The sequence below is a fragment of the Elaeis guineensis genome, chromosome 13, assembly GCF_000442705.2.
Source record: "Elaeis guineensis isolate ETL-2024a chromosome 13, EG11, whole genome shotgun sequence".
NCBI lineage: Eukaryota > Viridiplantae > Streptophyta > Magnoliopsida > Arecales > Arecaceae > Elaeis > Elaeis guineensis.
The window spans coordinates 27762461-27773827 of record NC_026005.2 but is presented as its reverse complement, the minus strand read 5'-3'; positions in this window follow the sequence as shown (position 1 = coordinate 27773827).

Below are 11367 nucleotides of genomic sequence, written 5' to 3'. Positions count from 1 at the left end.
AGCGAAAGGTTTGCGGGGGACCAAACCAGAAGAATGCGGCAGAAGAAAAATGGAGGAGAAAAGGCCCCTAGATGGCAAGAAGAGAAACGAAAGTTTTGGGACTAACCTAGATCGCTCCGAAGGATGCAGAGGGGCGAGGACAGGAATGACACGAAGAACGCTTAGGGCCAAGGTGGACGCCAAAGAGGATCAGAGCTCTCGGAGAGAAGGCAGACACCAACAGAACTCTCAGGCCGAATGAGACTCCTGAAGGCGGAAAGGCAGGTTTAAATAGACCCTGGAATCTGGCGCTATAATGATCGCGGATCTCTCCAGGCCGACTCACGCTCGCCACGTGTCCCACTCGCCACCGCAGGCGGCTAAAAGTGGTTGACAGCTGACAGAGCCATTACTGCACCGTACCTGGGCCAACGCACCAACGAAAATTTTAAAAGGTCCCTTCGGATCGCCCCGATTTGAAAAGACTCCAGCACGCGCGCATTAAATGCCAGAATATCTGAGGGCGATCGTGCACAGGATTCAAGGGGACAACTTTGGTTGTGAAAATTTCTCTGTACTTCCTTCATTCGAAACTCAAACTTGGAAGTAGGGGGACTGGTGTTGGGTATAAAATACCCCCCAGCCGAAGTTCGTGACAGGAATGACCCTCTGAGGATTCTACCGACTTCCGACCTTCGGCAACATCTCTCCGAACCTCTCTGGCGGTCGAGCCTCCGCAACACTCCCAAGTTTTGCTGACGGATAAGCCTCCACCAGTGTTGACCGGATTCTTCATGACGAACGGACTCCACCTAAGTTTTTACGATGATCGACCACCTTCTAGACTTCGTCCGAACTCCTACGGGAGCCAGACTTCACCCCCGATATCAATTGCAGGTAGACTTCGCCCGGACTCCTATGGGAGCCGGACTTCACCCCCGACTTCAGCTGCAGGAGGACTTCATCCGGACTCCTACGGGAGCCGGACTTCATCCCCGACTTCAGCTGCAGGAGGACTTCATCCGGACTCCTACGGGAGCCGGACTTCATCCCTGACTCTGGTTGCAGGAGGACTTCATCCGGACTCCTACGGGAGCCGGACTTCGCCCCCGACTTCAATTACAGGTAGACTTCATCCGAACTCCTACGGGAGTCGGACTTCATCTCCGACTTCAATTGCAGGTCGACTTCGCCCGAACTCCTACGGGAGCCGGACTTCATCCCCGACTCCGGCTGCAGGAAGACTTCGTTCGGACTCCTACGGGAGCCGGACTTCGCCTCCGACTTCAATTGCAGGTAGACTTCGCCTGAACTCCTACGGGAGTCGGACTTCATCCCCGACTCCGGCTGCAGGAGGACTTCGTCCGGACTCCTACGGGAGCTGGACTTCATCCCCGACTCTGGCTGCAGGAAGACTTCGTCCGGACTCCTATAGGAGCCGGACCTCTTCCCCGACTCTGGCTGCAGGAAGACTTCGTCCGGACTCCTACGGGAGCCGGACTTCGCCCCCGACTTCAATTGCAGGTAGACTTCACCTGGACTCCTACGGGAGCCGGACTTCACCCCCGACTTCAGCTGCAGGAGGACTTCGTCTGGACTCCTACGGGAGCCGGACTTCATCCCCGACTCCGGCTGCAGGAAGACTTCGTCTGGACTCCTACGGGAGCCGGACTTCGCCCCCGACTTCAATTGCAGGTAGACTTCGTCCGGACTCCTACGGGAGCCGGACTTCACCCCCGACTTCAATTGCAGGTAGACTTCATCCGGACTCCTACGGGAGCCGGACTTCGCCCCCGACTTCAATTGCAGGTAGACTTCGTCCGGACTCCTACGGGAGCCAGACTTCATCCCCGACTTCAATTGCAGGTAGACTTCACCCGGACTCCTACGGGAGTCAGACTCCGAGCTCCTACTGCAAGCGACCCACTCCGAGTTTTCGCTGCAAACGATCTACTTCAAATTTCTACCACGAGCGGTCCATGCCGGATTCCCACCGTAAGCCTTCACCCAAGCTTCCATTATGGATGAATTCCTTTCGGATTTCTGTTGCAGACAGGCCTTGGCCGAGACTCCTCGATAAATGATCCCCATCTGGGCTTCTACGGAGACCGGACTCCAACCGAACTTCGGGCGATAGGCCTAGACCCCGTGGCAGGCCGCAGTAATGACCACGACTCTACTCCACTTCCTGTAACAGATTTCGTGTGGCTCCATCACTCCCTGGCAGGCCGCAGTAACGGCCACGACTCTGCTCCACTTCCTGTGATGGATACCACACGGTTCCTCCACCCTCTGGCAAGTCGCGACAACGGACGCCGCTCCACTCCCCGCAACAGACTCCACGTGGCATGTCCTGGTGATGGCCACGATTCCACTCCACTACTCTTCGCAACAAACTCCTCCTGACCCTGAGCAGCCCACTGCCAGACGGTTACAAACATCGCCATCAGTCTGTTGCCCCCTCCGCCTATAAAAGGAGGACCCCAGATACGTTATTCTCTAAGCTCTAATTTCTATCTCAAAAACTCTGCTAAAATTTTCGTTCGAGCACTCCATTCTTGTTGAGGTAGAGAACTGACTTGAGCATCAGAGGATCTTGCCGGAGCAACCCCAACTCCGATTCAGACTTCTTTTGCAGGTCCCGACGGCGACCGCGACTCCTTCGACTCCAGCTTCTTCGACGCAGGCGGATTTTTGCACCAACAATAAATATAAAGGTAAGTCTTAAAAATATAAAATATGTTAGCCAACAATTGACTTCTAGGGCACTCATTTAATAGATTTCCTAAAGAAACCATATGCACTAACTCTAATGGACCCAAGATTACTTGGGTACCAAAATATATCAAATCATTTTGTAGGTACGCCAAGCATCCAATGAAGAGAAAGGAGCCAATTTTTATGAATGGATGCTTTGGACTCAAGAAGATGGTTGGTGAAGTTTGGTAAAGGCTGAACTTATTCTCATATTGCACCATCTTGATTGTTGAAATTAGTTAGTTTAAATACTTGATTTTGATGATTTTTCTATACTTATATTTATCATACTCTATTGATTTAATGTTTTGATGTATTGTTTAAAACTAGTATATCATTTTGATTGTTTGTTTTTAACCTTATCCTAAATTCAGCATGCTTGTTCAATCCCTTGATCATGTTATCATTTGAAAAACTTAAAATGAAATAAGCATGATTGTATTAGAATCTTTTCGATTGTAAAGTTTATAAATTAAACAACATTTTGACATTCCCCGTATAAGATGCTTAAAATAGCTTTGTTTGTAAAACTAAGGGACAGAAAATATTAAAGATGAAATATTTAGTTAATTTAAAATATTTTTGAATTTAAAATTTAGAGATTCTGAATTTAATGGTTAAATTCATGTTAAATATATTTATTTTAAAAGAAACTGGAGGAGAAATAATTTCTATACTTTATCTAGTTTGATTTGATTGAAAATTCTATTGATGATAAGATAAATAAATTTTGATATTAAATTTTCAAATAATTGTATTATACTTCATTTAATTTGAATCTTCATGTATTTTTAATTATTCAATTTAATTTATATGATTTGATTGATTAATCATTTTTGATAATTGATTGGAGTTAAAATGAATTTGGAACATACTCTTACACCAAGAAATGAATTTGATACATACTTTCAATTTTAAAACATATTTGAAAATCTAAATATAATTAAAAAAAATTGATACACTTTGAAAAATCTTTGTAAGATTATTTGTATTAAAGTAATTTTTTCTCAAGACATAAATTTAAAACTATAACTCTTATTTATTTTGATACTATCATTGATTTGCTTGATATATTTTTGATACATCTCTTATTTTGATATATGTCTTAATAAATTGATTGAATTGATTTTGATAATGATTTTTGAACTTTCACTTGATTTTTTTGATGATGTCAAAAAGAAGGAGAGAGATGGTGAGTATATGCTTAATGGATTAATGCTTAAGATGCTCATTAACTTGATGATTGAGACCTTAATACTCATTGATTCGAATTGACATATTTTTTAATATGAGTATATATATATAAAATGTGCAATGAATTAAAGATTAATTAAGAACATGCATGAAGTGTGAATTCATATGTATTTACTCTATTGCTTCATGATTCAATTTGGTTGAAATATATTATTTTTTTTTATTGCACATGTACTCAAAATTTTGTCATCATCAAAAAGAGAGAGATTATTGATCCTAGGATTGATTTTGATGATTCCAAAATATTGAGTACAGATGATATTAATCATATATTTTAAAGATGATGTAGGAGTTTTCAGATACTTAAATTGAAAAATTTATTTATGAAAATTTTTTTTTCAAGTTGTCAAGCCAAAATACTTCAAATAATCCTAGACACACTTGGCACACAAACTTAGTTGACTAAGTCAGAAAGTTAATCGACTCAGTCTCAAAAGATAGCAAAAGATAGAAGATTAAATTTTTGAAGACTGAGAACCTAGTCAACTAAGAGGATTTTGAGTCGATCTAGTGAGAGACTCAGTCAACTAAGAGAAAAGTTAGTTGACTAAGTGGATTGTAATGGATAGTTTTTGAAAACTTCAACTTTTTTACCCCAAATGCCCTCCAACAACTAGTTTGTCATCTCCAATGGCTAGAACCTCTTCTCCAGTCATTCTCAAGTGTATTTAAAAGTAGAGAATTAATTAGAAAATGAGGTAAGTGAATTTGTAAAGAAATATCCTCAAATTTGTGAGAGCTACATTGAATATCCAAGAGAAAGAGAAAAGAGAGGAAATAGCACACTGTTTAGAGAGCTGTTAAAGAGTAATATTCTCCAACATTTCAAGCATCCTCTCAAGCATTAAGAGAAGAGAATGTCAAACATCAAAAAATAATCCTTCGGCCTCTTCGTTGCGGTTAATAAAGTTTCATTTTTTTGTTTTCTTTGTGTGCTGAATTGTATTTTGCTTTCTTTCAAGTTTTTTGGGGTGAGAAATTTTAGTTGTCCTAACCTTGAGTTAGACATCGTAGTGGGTTGATTATTAGTTCAAAAAAACAATCATTGTAAGTTTTAATTGGTGAGCCTGAAAAATCAACTGGATTGATAGTGAGCCTGAAAAACTATCGATATAGGGTTGTGGTTGGTAAGCCCAGAAAAATCAACTGGATTTGTTTGTGAGTCCAAAAAAATAAACACACTATAGTTAAAAGATTATAGTGAAATTTTTAAGGAGAGCTTGAGGAGTGGACATAGGAGTGAGTTGCTCCGAACCACTATAAATTTGTATGTTTATGTTGTGCTCTATTATATTTGAATTACATATTTTCAATATTTGCTTAGCTTAGTTTTTATTTCACTGCTATATATTGTTCTTATCATACAATCACTTAAGTTAGAAGCACATACTTGTTAGAGTTTTTAATTTGTTTAAAATTTTTAAAATATCTAATTCATCCCCCTCTTGGGTAGTTATACCTGGGCAACACTCCCCCCCTCAAAATTTGAGATATCTAGATCTTTGAAAGTTAAAGATGCTCAACACAAAACTTATATATACCAATTTGTATTGGCTTGGCATTTCTGTCAATCTAAAGGCATGATCACATTACTAAAATGCTTGCAAACATTTTGACCCCTCGGATCAACTACAATCTTCATGCAGATTTTCATACTAAAGCATCCTAAGAATATTAGATGTATACCCTAGAAGCCAAATTGGTCGACACTCGTGAAACTTTCTTAGATATATTTTGTACTATCGCTTATAAATTAATAAAGTTGGATTTATTTTCATTCATATTTATGTTTTAAGTATCTATGAATCATCCTTTGAGTTAACGAAAATAATGACATATATTCTCAAGAGTTGAGAATTTGAGACATGAGTCATTATCATTAATTCATAAATTACTTTCGATCATAGGATCATCACAAGGACGATGTTTGATTCAAAGAGATTAGTGCATAATTGCTTCTACAGGATAGATGAGTCTTTAATCTATGATGTGGCAACACCGGAGTGACAGTGCAAGTGCTTATTAAGAGCATGGGTACTGAGCATGACCAAATATGAGTAGTCACTAGGATGTCTACCTACTCGTCAGTGACTAACTCGATACTGCGGTAGTGTGACTAGTTCTTTTATCTGTGGTGTCTTGGCTGTTCACAATGAGATTGCTATAATTTGACTACATGATTACTCAATCTCCTAACCATATGAAGTCTTGAGGTGTATGTTGGCTATAGTAGACTCACTGTAGGAATAGGATGCGCACCAAAATAGAATCTATCGATCTCGATAGATGAGTAGTCCTATATAGATCATGAGACTGAGTCCTAAAGCCCATGGCCATGATAGTGAAAAAATAAAAAGATATTTCTATTAGGTTTCACATCAGACTCGAGTCGAATTGATTCTAACATATGATAAAAATCAAGTTTGATGAGTTATTCTTAATCTATGTCTTGTCGAAACTCATAATAGAGAAATCGAATCACACGATAATTGCACTTAGAGGTTCATTATTCAGTTTTGCTAGATTGCCACCACATATTGCTAGGTATCACTGATGGATTGTGAGACCAATTAGAATTATGTTGATCATCAATAATTCTAATTGACTAAATTGGAAAGAGTTTCGATCTATCGAAAAGAGTTTTGATAATGTTGCTAATAGAGATCACAACATATCTCACTATCAGACAAAATTAGATCTATGAGGTCACACAATAAAGATTTTGGTCTAAGATTGTACAATTGAGTGAAGTGTAGTCTGATTGGGTTAGGATTAATTAAGTTCTAGCTTTGGATTTAAGGAAGCCATGTTAGCATACGGTTAAACCCATTCTCTCCTACTTAATTTGGATTTTCTATTAGATAGGATCTAGCCAAATCTAAGTAAGCTCATTAGGACAATAAGAGTTGGAGTCCCTGAAGCCTTCCATCATATAAGAATTAAAAGATGGGGGTGCCAATAGTTGGCATTCCACTTTTCTACATAAAATATTTGGGAGAGATTAGATGGGATGCCCCAAATGGATGAGATCAAAAGGGGTGCCACCTTGTGCATAAGGAGAGAGGATAGGGATAAAGCTCATCTAAATTTGAAGAGTCCAAATTTAATTTGAGATGATAAGGATAAGAAGGTGGTTATATTTGAATTCAAATTCAGATTTGAATTTAAAGTGTTCAAATTTGAATCGGAGAGGATTGACTGGACAACAACAACCCTTACCCTTGCACTCGATACATCTGAATTCCTCAATGAATTTGTTTGACAAAATGAGGGGCAAAATCAGATGGGGCGGTGCCTTAGCAGAGTCCTTCTACTTTAAGGCATTTGATCTGATCAAATGTCTATAAAAGGACCCTTGTCAAATGGTTTGACACTAGTGCTCATCATAAAAAAGTCTCCATGCCTCCTCTCCTCTTCTCCATGCCATCTCCACTCTCTTCTCTGATCCTCTCCCACATCCAAAAGTGTTGGGCATTCCATCTAATGGTCTCAAAGTGTTGAGATCCATCCGATCTACGAGAAGAAACAAGAAGACTGCGATCAAGCACTGATCGAAACCCTACTGGAGATCAGATTCAAAGCTGATCTAGGAGCTTGCAGATCTATCGAGGAGTAGACAGATTGAAGATGAAGAGAGCATCTTAGTTTGAGTCCAAGTGGATACCTATAGAGGTCGGATACATACGCGGTTCAACAGTGAATCTCAAATCTACGGATCATCGGATTATAGAGTTTGTCTACCCGTGCAAGGTGATATGATCTCATTACCATCTAATTTAAAATAGTTTAAATCTCTATTTTTCTGATAACTCTTGATCTACATGCATGATCGATCTGACCATAGTTGAGATTGGATCTCGATCAGATCACACGTCTGATGTGATCTGATCGAAAGATTTTTGAAATTTTGCTACATCCTGATTTGATCAATTGGGCATGTAGTCTTTTTTCAACTGGTATCAGAGCTAGGTTGTTGGGATCATGCATCTAAGATTAACATTAGATCTAAATCAGATTAGATCTGAGTTGTGTTTAGATCTGAATTAAAATTGATTAGATCTGATTTAATACATGAATCTGAAATTAGATTAGATCTAAATTTCAATTTTTTGATATGATCAGCATGTCTAGAATTAGATTTGATTTTTATGCTCTTATTAAGATTGATTTTTATGTTTAATCTGAAAGTAAAGATTAGATCTGAAACTTAAGATTAGAAAATTAAAAATCAGTAACCTAATTAAGTACATTAAACTTAACATAATTGTCATGTTGCATGAAGTGCATAGATCTGAACATTATGATTATAATCTGATTTTATGTGAAGCATGAGATGTTTAGATCTGATATATATGTAATATGTACATTTAGTTTAATATCTTAGTAGCTTATTACTTGGAATGGATACATGACCATGGCTGTCTGGTCATAAGAAGAAGTAGAGATTAAAGTTCCTCTCTTGTCCAATCGATGGATTCTCTTATGGCGTGTAAGAGTGCTGCTTGTGATGCCTCATGAAGAAGAATAGTGAAATGAAGATTTTTATTTTGTGTGCAAAACTTTAGATTTGTAATTATGAATTAAAGATCTAAACATAAACTTTAAAGATCTGAAATTTAGAATTAAAGATCTAAAATTTTATGTAGTTTTGCATAAATTAATTTTGTATGAGATATATTATTAAAAATTATTTAGATCTAAAATTATTTTGATATCTAAACTAAATCCATATTCATAATGCACTTAATTAAGAGTCAAAATATGAAATTAAGAGTACTAAAATTAAGAATTTAAGATCAAATTTTATTATATAAAATATTGGGTTATGGGTGTGGGTAGCTCAATTAGGTCTAGTTTTGAGCAGTTGATCAAATTGCATCAAAAGCTAATTAGGATTTGATCAAGTGTGCTCATGACCAATTCAATAGTTGTAGATTGGTCAGATCAATCAACGGCCATATGTTGTCAACCAACTAAAAGACCTAATTTGGCTCAGTGGTTTGAGCCCGAGTCTAGGCTGACCTATTCAATTTTAATTGATCAATTGGTGTCTAAGATAAGTTTTGATGATAATTTTTAATTAGAATCATGCTTACCTGACCATGAACAAATGATGTCTAAAGCAAGTATCTGCAACCCTCCTAACGATCACACTTACCTAGCCAACTTGATCAATTTAGTTTTAAATCAGGTTGCTTAATGATTCGAGCTAGCCCATGCCACTAGATTAGTCATAATAGTTATGACTAATTAAGAATGAGACCTAAATCCAAATCTCTTATTAAATATTAAGTCTAGCGGTCTTTCACCGTTATAATTATGTGGGCCCTTCTCAGCCTTGATTGCTTTCAGCTGGTCATAGTGGTTTAGTTGCACTAGGAAGACATAACCACGCTATTGGCATGAAATGTTGGAGGATGGAGATGGGGTTGGACTCAATAGTTTGGACATGGTGAGGGACCCAATAATGACTCCATTTTGTGTAAACGATGGGTTTGACATAACCAATGAGTGGGCTAATATTCTGGACACGATGAAGTTTCATGAATTAGAGATCGAGATTGGCTGCAACATATTTGGAGAAATATTAGACAAGAGTTATCCAACTATCAACTGACCCATCATCAATAACTGTTAGATGAGGTGGTGAGTCAATCGGTGAGACCGTAGCACCTACTAAAAATCCTTAATCATGAAAGTTTTTGTTTCTCTACCCAGGAAGTGTAAAGGATCCAAGAAAATAGTGGGATCCCAAATTTATTTTGATAATAAAATTTTTAAAATAAACTAATTAAGTCAATTACAAAATCTAACTAGAACCTTCATCTCTCTGTAAGAAATGACTACTTCAAACCCTCTTGCCAAGATCCTAGAGACCAACTGATTGACCGAACCAAACTTTAAGGATTGGCTATGGAATCTTAAGATCATCTTGAATTTCAAGAGGATAGCCTATGTTCTCAACCAAGACCGCACCCCCTTACTAGCCCATCCAACCCCTGATCAGAGAGCGTCTCATGAGAAGTGCTTGGATGATGACAATAAAGTCAAGTGCTACATATTGGCCTCGATGTCTAATGAGTTGCAGTGCTAACACGAAGACATGAAGATTGCTAGATAGATTCTAACTCACCTATAAGAGTTGTATGGTAAGCAGAGCCGCACAGCATGCTACGAAGTATCTAAGCGACTCTTCAAAGTGAAAATGTATGATGGGCAGTCGGTCCATGAATATTATCTGATAATGATCAAGGACCTAGAGAAACTTGAGAAGCTCGATATGTCTATGGATAAGGAGTTGCAGATTGACCTCATTCTACAATCTCTAATTGATTCACATGGTCAGTTTGTAGTAAACTTTCATAGGAATAAGATCCAATGCATCATATATGAATTGGTCAATATGCTGGTTACAACAGAGGAAAGCTTAAAAAGTGCAAGGGGCTCTTTACTTACTGTGGAGTGGACTTCTTTCAAATGAAAGTCAACTGGAAAGAAGAAAAAGTGGGTGAAGAAGCAAAAAATGGAGAGCAAGAAGAAAGAGAAGAAGTTGGTTCCAAAGAAGAAGACCATCGAAAAGAAAAAGTGTTTCCACTACGATAAGGATGGCCACTAGAAATGAAATTGTCCAGCTTACCTGATGAGTCTGTAGAATAAGAGAAAAGGTGGACCTTTTGAAGGTATGCTCATTATAGAAACAAATCTAACAATTTCTTCTGCATCCAGTTGGGTGATTGACTTTGGATCTAGTGCTCATCTGTGCATTTCTTTGCAGGGTTTTAAGGATAGCAAGTGGTTAAAGGAAGGAGAAATGATCCTACATGTCGGGAATGGAGAAAAGATTGCTGCTATAGTTATAGGAACATATCCTCTTCGACTATCGCTAGAAATTTTTTTTTTTAAGAAACTATGATTTTGTACTTGTTGCAAGCAGGAATCTAATTTCTATCTCTTACATAATGCAAGATGATTATGTAATTAGTTTTTATAAGGATCACTGTAATATTTATTTTAAAAATAATAAAATTAGAAGTAATTTTCTTATTAGTGGTCTCTTTCAGTTACATATCGATATATTTGTGAACTGTATCTAGCAAAATATGAATACCGTAGGATCTAAATGATCTAGAGATAATATTAATCAAAAGTACTTGTAGCATTTAAGGCTAAGTCATATAGGAGAAGACATGATTAATAGGCTAGAGAAAATTGAACTTTTGAATTCATTGACTTTCGAGTCATATCCGATCTGTGAATCATACCTTCAAAGAAAAATGATCAAAATTTTTTTTGTGGGATATGAGAAAAGGATCACAGAGATACTTACTCTAGTACACACTGATGTGTATGATCCATTTGAAGTACCAGTCAGAGAAG